The 12,673-nt window shown below is 41.9% G+C and overlaps 1 long non-coding RNA gene across 1 annotated transcript; it reads left to right on the top strand.

The window, feature by feature from the left end:
- Nucleotides 1-8,202: 8,202 nt before the first annotated feature.
- On the top strand, nt 8,203-12,016 carry LOC106027939 (uncharacterized). The gene is made up of 3 exons (XR_001201521.3): nt 8,203-8,389; nt 9,022-9,229; nt 10,357-12,016. It is a non-coding gene; the product is annotated as an uncharacterized LOC106027939 (long non-coding RNA).
- The last annotated feature ends 657 nt before the right edge of the window (nt 12,017-12,673 follow it).

Raw genomic sequence — 12,673 nt, 5'->3', positions numbered from 1 at the left:
GGATGCCATGATATCATGCAATGATGTTCCTCTTTATTTTTTTGGCTCTTCCTCCTCTGTAAATATTTTCCAGAAATCCAGTCTTGGTTGTCTTCTTCCTTTTTTTTTGTTATTTGAGATAGTATCTCACTATGTAGCCCAGGCTGACCTCAAACTCACAGCAATCTTCATACCTCAGCCTCCTGAATGCTGAGATTACAGATGTGCACTACCACACACTGCTTCTTTTTTAATTTATAAATTTTTATTTTACATATTTGCAGTATGTAATGATTACATTCATGGTGTGGAATTGGTATATAACACATCTTCTTTTTACTTCCCTTTTTTTTCTTCTCCTCAGTTGTCTTCTTATTCCAACACTCAATAGGTTTGTGGAAGGTCAGGTGTGGTCTTACATGCCTGTAATCTCAATACTCAAGAGGCTGAGGCAGGAGGATCAGTGCAAGTTTGAGACCAGCCTGGGCCACATAGTGAATTCAAGGTCAGACTGCACTACATAGTGAGACCCTGTCTCCAAGAAAAACAAAAAGCAACCCACCTCAAAAATAAGTTAATGGGTTGTTTGTTTTGAGGCTGGGTATTGCTTTGTAGTTTAGGCTGGCCTTGAATTCATGGTGACCCTCCTGCTGCAGCACCTCTCCCCCACCCTGCAAGTGCTGGGATTACAAGTATGCCCTACCACACCTGGCAACACTCTTACTACTAAGTGATTGACATGATTCTTGATTTCAAGGGCTATCTGCATATTGATGGCTCCTATGCTCTGTCAGGTTTTGGCAGTTTCTTCCCATCTCCCCCCTCTAGCCTTTTCCAGCTATTCCCAGTGTGAATATCCATTTATCTGAAAACTAAACTCCTCTTTGTTTCTGGGATCACTGTGAAGCCAGTGGATCTTTAGTGATCTTCATTTCTCATTAATTAATTAATTAATTAATTAGACAAAGTCTCGCTATATAACCCAGATTGGCCTTAAACTCATGATCCTTCTGCCTCATCTTCTTGAGTGCTGGGATTATATTTTTTGTTTGTTTTTTTATTGGTACCAGAGATCGAACTCACGACCGCCTACTTGCAAGGCAGGTGCTTATGCCGCTGAGCTAAATCCCCAGCCCCAAGTGCTGGGATTATAGATGTTCATCATCATGCCCAACTATAAGACATTCTTCTTTTCTCTGAAAAATTTAAGCCCACTTCTCATTCAGGTGACTTTTGTTCATTAAGGACTGGCTGACCCATATATTTTGTTGTTGTTGTTGTTGTTATCAGGGCCTTTGCACTGAGCTACAGCCACAGCCTTTTTTATTTTTTATTTTGAGACAGAGTCTTATTGAGTTGCTAAATTGCCCAGACTGGGCTTGAATTGGTGATCTTCTTGCCTCATTCTCCCAGCCAAATTCCTAACTCTTCTTAACATCTCCAAAATAATTTATGGCTCTGAGGCCTGCCAGGAAGTGACCTTGTTACTTGTTACTTACCTGTCAGCCAGGTACCAGGCTGGTTTTCTCAGGAGCATTCAGTAAGCATTTGCTCCATAAAATCACTCTTCCTTCCTTAAAACTGTCTACTGCTACCTAATTCTATGTACATCATTCTTAAATATGACATCCCAAAGTCCCAGTTACAGAAAGTTCCAATTATATATTGTTACTAGGAGAACTGACCTTTACTGAACTTATGCAAGTAATTATATTGTGATGGAAATAAGACTATTCAGTAAGAGTTTTCAAATTCTGGAGTGATCAGGCAAGGAGAAAAGATGTGTTTCATTTCTGTTTGTGAAAGTATAATCTGATAGTTATGACTGGGAAAACAGAAAGGATTCTTTTTATTTATTATTTATTTGTTTATTTTGGAGACAGAATCTCACTATGTAGCCCAGTCTGGCCTTGAACTCATGGCAACCCTCCTACTTCAGCCTCCTGAGTGCTGGTATTACAGGCATGTGCCACCATGCCCTGATGAAAGGGATTCTTTAAATACAGAAGTGATATTCTAAACAAAATCTATAATAATCTTTTGTTGATTCATTTAGTCCCATGTAATTAATTTTTTGGTGATGTTGGGGCTCTGGGCATACTAGGTAAGTCCTCTACCACTGAGCTAAACCCCAGTTCCTCACATAAATCTGACTTAGTCCTGTGGTATGGTCACAATATTATTTAAGTAATGCCATCAGAAACCTATAGCCCCAAGATATCTGGCAAAGGGCTGAAGATATACCTCAGTGGCATAAGTGCCTGCCTGACAAGCACAAGATCCTGAGTTCAATTCCTGGTACAAAAAAAAAAAGATATCCAGCATGGTCTTTTCTGTAAGTCTCTGAAGTCAACTTAAATATTTTCAGGAGTTTTGTAAGTGCATCAGTACTACACTGGTAGATTGAAATTGGCCACGGTGGGAGTATTATACCACAGAGATTGATAAATGAAGAATTTCCTTGCTGGGCATGGTGGTTCACATAGTAATCCCAGGTCCTTGGGAAACTGAGGCAGGAGGATGGGAAGTTCAAGTTTAGCTCAGGCAATTTAGCAATTAAAAAAGGTCTGGGATGTAGCTTAGTGCAAAGCCCCTGGGTTCAACCCTTAGTACCACAACCAATTAATCAATCATTGGTTCTTTTACCACTTAAACATCTTTCATTACAACACTGGGCACCTCCAATTAAAAATAACTAAAGCTGAACTCCTTATTTCCTCCCATAAAACCTGCCTCCCATACTAGACTCCAAGTCTTTGTGAACCATGTCACCGTAGACTCCGTTTCTTTTTTTTTTTTTTTTTGTCTTTTTCGTTTTTATTGGTACCAGGGATCAAACTCACGACTGCCTGCTTGCAAGGCAGGCGCTTATGCCACTGAGCTAAATCTCCAGCCCCTAGACTCCGTTTCTTAAGCCAGAAAACTTTCAAGTTGTTTCTCATCCCTTTTTCCCTCTCATTGGCCACATCAGTCACTGAGTCATGTCAGTTAGCCCTCAGAAATGTTTTCCTGAACTAATCCTGTCCATCTGTATCTTAGCTTGTGCTCCTGTGATTTTTTGCCTGCAGAACTGTAATGACTTCTTGAGCGATTTGCCTGCTTCCAGAGCACTATTCTGGGTGTCATTTCCCAGGTGTTCTTTCTGAAACACCCCAATGCAAATCATGTTTTGCTGGCTCTCCTGTATGTATGGAGAACATCCCAGGTCTCCATGGCCTCCACAAAGCCTTCACGGACCCACCTTCAGGTCCCCTATCCCTGCTTCCCTACACCAATTATCCAGTACCAAGTGCTTACTGCTTTCCAGATATGTCCTCTGCCTTCAAGCCTTTGTGCCTTGGTCCATATTATACTTTACTACTCTGAGCCAGGAAAATGTCTCTACATCTTTAAAGACCCAGAACTGAGTTAACACAGTAGTACCTTGGCTCATGAATGCTTTTGTTTGCAAACAGAAGTGTTTGGCCAAAAATAAGTTTTTTATTGGTACTGAGAATTGAATTCAGGACCTCGCACTTGCCAGGTAGACTAAGCTATATTTTTCCTTTCGGCAAGTTCTGTATCAGACTATATCAGATGACATCTTTCCCACACAAACATAAATGTGGCCATTTTTCAGAATTGTAGACCAAATGAAGTTTGTGAACTAAGGTATCACTATAGTATTGTTTAAGAACTCTCTCAAAAAAAGCTAGTTTCCCTCTCTTCTACCCCACACATTCTGTGCCTCTAATAAGAACATATCACATAGTATTGCACATATTTGTTTTACAGGTCTGCTTTCCCTAATGGCATGTGGCTTTTTTAAAAAAGAGAATAACGGGGGCTGGGGATTTAGCTCAGCGGCATAAGTGTCTGCCTTGCAAGCAGGCAATCGTGAGTTCGATCCCTGGTACCAATAAAAAGGAAAAAGACAAAAAAAAAAAAGAGAAAGAGAATAAAACAAAGCAGAGCAGAGTAAAACAATGCAAATAACACAGGATTTCAGAAAAAGACAATAGGAAATCAACAGTGGCTACCATAATGTCTCTTGTTTTCTTTGAAATAGTCTGGACTGTGGCTTTTTAAAAAAAATTTTTTTAATTTTTAAATTTTATTTAAAGAGAAAAAAAGCAAAACAGAAAAAAGGGTAGACATAATACAGAATTAAGAAAATAAACAGTAAGAAATCACTAGTTGATAAATTACATATTTTCCTCTTAGAAGTAGTTGTTCAAGCTACAAAATTAAAGCATACAAAGTAGACATTCAAATAGTGAGACTGCAAACAGTTCTGTTCAACGATCCAACAGAAACTTAGTAATATGGTTCTCAGTCCTACGCATTTAAACATACATGCAGTTATATCCTTTAGAGCACTTTCTTTTCCTCTCTTTTTTACATCAGCAATTACACATTTTGGGTTTTATTACTCCTACAATTCTTATTACTTTTTACAGTAGAGACACGATGTGATATTTATAAATATGATTATTTATTTCACTTATGAGGATAGTCTCAAGTTGTCACCATTTACTTATGAAGGCCTAAGATCATCCTTTTTATAGTTGAGTAATATTCCATTGTATAAAAATACCACAACTTTTTCATCCACTCTGCAGTTGATGGGCATTTTAGTTGTTTCCAAGATTTAGCTAATACAAACTGTGCTGCTACGACCATGGGTGCACATATGTCACTGTGAGATGACCCTTTTAGTTTTTCAGGAAAAATACCCAGGAGGGGAATAACTGGATTGAATGGAACTTCCAATCCTAGTCTTCTGAGAAATCTCCACACTGAAAAAATTAAAATTTTTATTAGCACATGTTTGTAGTACGTAATGACTATCTTCATCACGGGAAGTTACTACATATATATAGCACATTTTAATGGACTATGTCTTACACCAGAGCTTAGAACAATCCTTGAAACATGGAAAGAGTAAAAAAGAACAAATGGGAGAGCCAGGCATGGTGGTACAGACTTGTAATTCCAGCACTCAGAAGGTTGAGGCAGGAGAACTGCCTTGAGTTTGAGGTCATCCTGGGCTACATAGTGAGGTCAAGGACAGCCTGAACTACAAAATGAGACCCTGTCTCAAAAAAAAAAAAACAAAATGAACAGATAGAAGGGGGATGAATGGAACTGGTCTTCAGTTCTAATAACTGTACTGTTTGTTGAATAAAAGCCCTTGCCTTAAGCCCCTCTTCTGGTGCCCACCCTCAACTTCTGCCTTGGTGCCTTCTCTGGCACCTCAATCTCCAAAGGAATAGAGTTCAGTCCTACTCTTGCCAGACCTTTTGACACCTGGCTTCCTTCTCTGGGAGCTCAGGATTCATGGAAGGATCTCTGTCACTGGCTGCCAGCACTTGGGTGGCCAACCACCTGCTGATCTGGGCTTCCTCCTTGTTTATGCTGTAGCCTGGCTACCCAGATGCTTGGTCTACCTGTCTGTCTAGCCAGCTAGTGCTCTGTCACTACCTTGGGGATCTTTTGCCTTAACCTGGCTCATCTATTTACTTGTAAAGTCCTGACACTCCTGATTCTAATTTTCCCTGCTACCAATGAGTCCTATTTCTTGAATTTTCCAATAGAAGACTGGACAAAGCATTCTAATTCAATTCATGGGCTCTAGACTCTAGCTGCCAAGATTTAAAGCCCAACTCTTTCACTCATAGCCACCTGTGTGATCTTGGGCTCTTCACTTTTGGGGGTGGGTATTGGGGATCGAACTCACAACCACGTACTTGCAAGGCAGGCACTTACACCACTGAGCTAAATCCCCGGCCCCTTAGGCACATCCTTTTATCTCTTGGAACCACAGTTGGCCCATCTGCAAAACTGACATGACAATAACACCTACACTGTAAAGTTACTTTGAGATTGACTTTTTGTTGTCGTACTGGAGATGGAAACTCAGGGCTTCATGTGTACTAGGCAAGTACTTTACCACTGAGCCACACCCTCGGTCCCACTGTGAGATTTAAACTAGATGTTCCTTGAAGTGCAGATGGGTTACATCCTGATAAATTTACATAAACAGGAACCACTAGGCAGGGCATGGTGGCACACACCTGTAATACCAGCACTTGGGAGGCTGAGGCAGGAGGATCACTGAGAGTTGGAGGCCAGCATGGGTTACATATTGAGACTCTATCTGGAAATAAATATTTAATACACCTAACCTACCTTATTATTTTTTTATCTTTTTGAGACAGCATCGCACTATGCAGTTCAGGCTGGCCTTGAGCTCACTTTGTAGGCCAGGGTAGTCTCAAACTCACAATGATCCCCCTGCCTCAGTCTCCTGAGTGCAACATCATTGATTATTACACTGAGGGTCTTGGCTGTTTCCCCTGGTGACCATGTGGCTGACTGACTGGGAGCATCAGCATCCTGAGACAGTACTGCACCACAAGAAGTCACAAAGGAAAAAGTCAAACTTCAAAGTATAGTTTCTACTGAGTGTATATTGTTTTTACACTATTGGATTGTCACCCAGTGTGTGGTACATACCTGTAATCCCAGCATTTAGGAAGGAGGATTGATGTCTGAGGCCAGCCTTGGCTAAATAGTGAGTTCAAGGCCAGCCTAAACTACAAAGCAAAACCCTGTCTGAAAAAGAAAGAAAGAGGGGCTTTGGCTCAGTGGCGTAAGCACCTGCCTGGTAAGTGTGAGGACCTGAGTTCGATCCCTGATACAAAAAAAAAAAAAAAGGAAAGAAAAAGATGACATACTATTGGATTGTCAAACATCCGTACATTGAACCATTGTGGACCGAGGACTGTCTGTAATGTGCTTACATAGTAAATATCCAATAACTATTTGCTATCATTATCATTTTTACATTTCCAGTATCTGGGATAGAATTGGTGTTTAACACATATGTGTTATGAGAGAAAGAGAAAGAGTAACAATCTCTGGTTATTCAGCTTACTAATCAAAGTGGACTCTACCTGTGAATCCCACTCCTGCCTTGGGAAGCAAGTAACTTATAGCCATTGGCCATTCGGTTCTATCACTAACATATTTCTCAAATCCTACCTCCTCCAGGAATCCTTTTGCAGCTGGGAGCCAAAGGCTTTGCTGGTCCCAATCTGCCTAGAGATCTTAAAGTCTCACAATTTCCCCCTCCCAATTTGTGACACAGCTCATGCGTTTACTCTGGTTACTTAGCCCTCAACTGCATTGACCCCTGGATGTGTGACTAGTGCGAAATTTTTGGATGGCATATTTTACATACTACCCCCCCACACACACACACATGTGTGCTTTCTGCATTTTTGGTATCACTCAACCGTTTTCTCTGATTGTCAGGACAAAGGCTATGGGTAAACTAATGGAGATATGGACAGCAAAATGCTACAGAAACGTTTTGTGTTTAAGATGAAGGCACAAAGCTGGAATAGAAGCTGGAAAGGTTTTGTATCTCCACTTACTCTTCACCTCAGGAGGGGTAGAACAGCATGCAGCCTCTTGCAGGTTCCTTGGCTACATTCCTCCGAGAGGCCAGAGGGGCAAGCCTAGACAATGCAAATGAGCTGTGGATGGGACTTAGCCAAGTGTCCTCCAAAGAGGCTCCAAGGGAGCTAGCTGGCTTGAGGGAATGGGAAAGGGGAGATGCCTACGGTTTCAGCACTTTGTTTGTTTCCTCAAGCCACAAATTACTCTCCTCTTCTGAAGACACAATCAACACCAAAGTGCAAATGCTCCTTCATAAATTAATACAGCATACAGCATTGAGAGCAGTTTGCCCTGCATATCTAGCCTTTGATATGATACACAGACTCGAGGGAGTGGTATTTTATTGTGTACTGCCTATGCAAAGTCTTTTTTTTTTCTTTTTCTTTTTCCTTTTTTCCGGTCCCGGGGATCGAACTCACGACCACCTGCTTGGAAGGCAGGTGCTTATGCCGCTGAGCTAAATCCCCAGCCCCTGCAAAATCTTATATAAGGCAATATTAAACTAAGGTCAAACCAGAAGTTTTCACTGTCATGCTTTGGTTGTGTAATAAGAGACAGCAGAGAAGTCATGATTGTGAGAACACAAAAGAGCAATAAACTGCAAGAGGCAGCCAAAAGCGGACAAATTTAGCCAATTCTTTGCCAACTTCCTATTCTAAATCTTCCGGCTTCAACTGACCTAATACAGGAAAGCGTGCTGTGAGCATGCAGGAGCAGGGCTTGGCTAGGGCCCCACGGCCAGGCGGAATCCCATTCGTTCGTTCACCTACTGGAGAGGTCTTGCACAGGCCAGCTTCGTTTGCGACCTCGCAGCCTTGACCCGAGCTCTCGCAGAGGCCGCCGGCATTTGTAGCCGAGCTGCTGCAGTCTGGCGGGCGCTGGAGGCAGAGGTGGGGGCCCCCACAGCCCCACTTTCCTCTCCTGCAGCGGCGCGAGGAAGAGGAAGCTCCACGAAGGCGAGGGGGTAAGCTCCTTAAAAGGAAGAGCCTCCTCTTTCCTGTGCGGAAATTGTATTCTTCCTTTTGTTTGTTTAAAGTACAATGTAAATTCGGGTTTCACACGCACACAAAAACCATTCCCCTAACGGGGAGTCGAGGGACAACTGAGAGTGAAAGTAGGAAGGACAGGCGGGGCCCACGCAAGCCACCCTACGAAAAATTTCAGGGATGAGTCATCAAAAAGCAACCCGAAAGGAACGGAACTGGGAAGCCAAGTAGGAAAGAGAGGAGCGCTCATTAGATGCAGGTCCTGTCAATCACGTATATTCCGCAAATGACCTGCGAGCCTCCCGGGCCTCTTAGACCGGAAAAGGGGTCTTGGGAGGCGGTCCAAAAACCTTTGAAATCGGAAAAGACGGAGTGAGCCAGCAGAGTAATCTAATGCACTTCATGCTGGCCTGCTGGGAAGATGGCGTTTGCCATCAAGGTCACATGGCTACTTTAGGGATTAAAATGAAATACTAGAAAGAGTAAATGGCCACGGCAGGATCAGGTCTTCAGAAGCTGGCTTGATTCCAAATAGAGTCTGCCAAAAAGAAAAAAAAGTACACACTTTAGGAAAAGAAAAATAGTATGTTTTTTTTTTTCTTTTCAACAGATGGCGTTACCCTTGTATTGGATACCATGGAGGATGTCATATATCGCAGAGAGCGCATTACACTTCAGCCCTTAAAGAAGAAATTGAAAATCTATGTGTGGCTATCTCAATGACCAAGGTTACCCTAACAGCAGATTGCCTTACTAATAAATGTCTGGAAGCTAATTGCCACCACTTTGAGCAGCTCTTGTAATTGTAGAAGCCAAAGGTACTTCACATTAATCTCATGTCTCAATAAATTTAGTATAAAAATAGGTAAATAAAATTTTCTGTGTCCTCCTCCTCCTCTTCCTCCTCCTCCTCCTTCTTTCTTTTCTTCTTCTTCTCCTCCTCCTTCTTCTCCTCCCCTTCTTCCTCCTTCTCCTTCTCCTCCTTCTTCTTGTCTTTTTGAGACAGGGTTTCACTATGTAGTTCAGGCTGCCCTTGAACTTATTGTAACCCAGGCTTGGCTTTGAACTTGCAGCAATCCTGCCTCAGCTTCCAGAGTATTGGAATTACAGAGGTGCACCACCACACCAGGCCTATACAAAGTTTTCTTTTCCTGAAGTGTGTACACCTTTTTTTTGGTGGACTGTATTTTTCCAGTTACAATGTTAAAACGTATTTGTATTTGTCAGAACCTGTGTCCTAAATATGTCATGACTGTGTGATGGGATGGATTTTCTCTGGAGCTCTTCTTCCTTAGGAAGCTTGAAGAAGTAAAGTCAGGTACCTGTAGAACCAGGAGGCAGTGTGTGGCACAGTGAAAGGCATGCACTAGGGCCTCAGCACTGGAGAACCATGAGGGAAGTTGATTTTTCTAGGCACTGCAAATCTCAAAAGGTCTATACCTGGCTTGGTTCTAGGAATGCCTGTAATCCCAGCACTTGGGAGGCTGAGGCAGGAGGATCGCTGTGAGTTCAAGACCAGCCTAGGGTACAAAGTGAGCTCAAGACCAAGCTGAACCACATAGAGAGACCCTGTCTCAAAAAGACAAAAAGGGGGGGAGGGCTGTTAGATGCCAGTTAACATTGAATCATGTTTTTCAAGACTGAACTTTAGTTGACTTTAAGAAAGGCAAGCTTCATAAACCCATTTTTTCAAGTTATTTTGTTGCTATCCTACCCATTGTTTTTCTTACAAATGTTACTTTTGAAAATTTTTGACCTCCTGTTAACTAAAGGATACACAGGAATTTGTTCACTACTAGGCCAGTATAGTTAGGAGGGTTCTACTTTTGCACTCCTTTATTTGGGGACCTGGGAAGAGTAGGAGTATATAAAAGTAATAATACAAGAATTGAAGCAATCTAATCTAGCTGATGATTGCTTTCTTTTATTCTCCTGTCATTTTCAGGCCCCGCTGCGACCTGAACTCCAACCTGAGAGCCAGAGCTGTCCTGGGATTCACACACATGCCAATGAGCTAAATAGTCTATGTCTGGGAGAGTGGGGCATAATAATTCAGACTTAATGGTACCTAGGAGTACAGTGTGCCAGAGAGATTCAGCTTTACAAGCCATCCCCTCAATCCGCCCTTTACTAATATCCTTTTAGGAGGTATCTTCAAGCCATTCCAGTTCTTGTTTTCTTTTATTTTTTTTTTTGAGACGGTCTCAATGTATTGCCCAGGCTGATTTTGAACTCAGAATGTACCTATTATACAGCCTCCTGAGATCACAAGTGTGTACCACCATGCCTGGTTTCAGATTTTTTTTTGAGACAGGGTCTCACTATGTAGCTCAGGCTGGCCTTGAACTCACTGCAGTTGTCTTGCCTCAGCATCCTGAACATTGGGATTACAGACATGGGCCACCATGCCTGGCCCTACTTCCTACTATCTTTTATTTTGCTCTTTACTTATAATTTGGGTTTCTTGTATAAGAGAAACCATGTAATATTGAAGCTTGAGAATGGCCTGGGCTCCATTCTTAGCATTGTAAAATAAATCACTAAATCAGGGAGGAAGATCCTGTATCATTGATACTCAAGGCATGGCAAAAGAACACATGTGAGCAAGGAGGAGATGTGGCAAACCTAATTCAGTAGTCCTCTGGAGGGAAGTAAACTTTGACAATGCAGGAAGAATGCCATGAGGCCTGGAGCAACACTTTCCCTCTCTCCATTTTCTTTTCCACTATGTAGACCCCAGAAGGCTTCTGAATAGCTGGCTTTCCTCTACTGGGAGGAAGTTGGTCCCATCCCTGGTTGCAGCACAAAGCTCCAAATTTAGGAAATTGGGGAAAGGAGTCCGCTATATTCTGTTTGGGACACCAGGTGGCGCCAAATCATAACCCATTTGGAAATGGACCTTGAGAGCCCTTGAACCATTTTCCTCCCCTCCCCTCCCCATCATGGAATTGAAAAATAAGAAGTCTTTCAGATATGGTGGATAACTCTCCTTCAGTTAAGATTCTTAAATCCTTAATCCAGAGCCACTTCCAGATGCAGATTCCTAGGATTTAAATATGGCCTTAGTCTCTGTCTTTCCTAGAGACTTATTTCTCAACTTCAGATAAAGGAAAAGGTAATTTTCCTGGAGCCTTTCTAGATACTTCCACCTGAAGAGTTGTTATTCTTCAAGGCAGTCATTTGAATAATACCAGACAGGAGGCCTAGAAGGTTCTGCTGAAATTCTGCCCCCTCCCCAGTATGTTGGTTGCTCTATAATAAGCATTCTGGGTGTGACCGTATCTAAAACTGATGTGAAGTGGCCACCAGCCTCACTGCCTCTTCCAGTGAGATGTTTGCTAGCCTTCCAATGGGCTTCATTAACTCCCATTCCTAGGATCTTTTACCTGGGATGCTTTTATTCTGTCAGTCATTTCTGTTTGTCAAACTGTCTAGTATGTTGGGGACACACATCAGACTCCAAGAAGCTATTTTCGTGTTCCCCAGTCTGAGGGATCACCCATTCTTTTGAATGACTATAACAAAGTGTGCTGTTTGCCTTCTACTTTATATTATGGCTATTTGTGAACATATCTCCCTTATAAAATTTTGAGCTCCCTGAGGCCAAGGACCTTTTCTTTTCTTTTTTCCTTTCTTTTTTTTTTTTTTTTTTTTTTTTTTTTTTTTTTTTTTTGAGACAAAGCTTCACTATGTAGTTCAGGCTGGACTTGAACCCACTTTGTAGCCCAGGCTGCCTTCAAATTCTCAGTGATTCTCTTGTCTCAGCTTCCTGAGTGTTGGGATTACTGCCAAGCACCATTTCTTGTCTTGTCTTTTTTTTTTAACTGGGGATTGAATCCAGGGTCTTTGCACTGAGCTAAATCCCCAGGCATTTTTTTTTTTAAATTTTGAAGCAGGGTCACACAACTAAGTTGCTAAATTACCCAAGATAGGCTTGAATTTGAGATCCCCCTACCTTAGCCTCTCAGAGTGCTGAGATTACAGGCATGTGCCACCATACCTGGTTGATTTATCTTTTTATACTGTATTCTGATGAGCACAGCAAGTGTCCAGTAAATCATCACAATAGTATTATATTTATATAGCATTTACAGTTTACAAAGCACATTCACATACACTTTTTTGTTTAAACCTAATAACCCTGTGAGGTAGGTGTTATCAGCGCCGTTTTATGGATAAACAAGTTAAGCAACTTGCCCAGAGACTTAGAGCTGCTAAGAGTCAGAGATGGATCTGAATGCAGATTCTTTCAATTTTCTATA

The sequence above is a fragment of the Cavia porcellus genome, unplaced genomic scaffold (assembly GCF_034190915.1).
Source record: "Cavia porcellus strain 051 isolate PalLab524CR breed Dunkin Hartley unplaced genomic scaffold, mCavPor4.1 scaffold_3, whole genome shotgun sequence".
NCBI classification, from domain to species: Eukaryota; Metazoa; Chordata; class Mammalia; order Rodentia; family Caviidae; genus Cavia; species Cavia porcellus.
The sequence above is the reverse complement of the archived record's forward strand: the minus strand, read 5'-3'. Positions and strand labels throughout refer to the sequence as shown.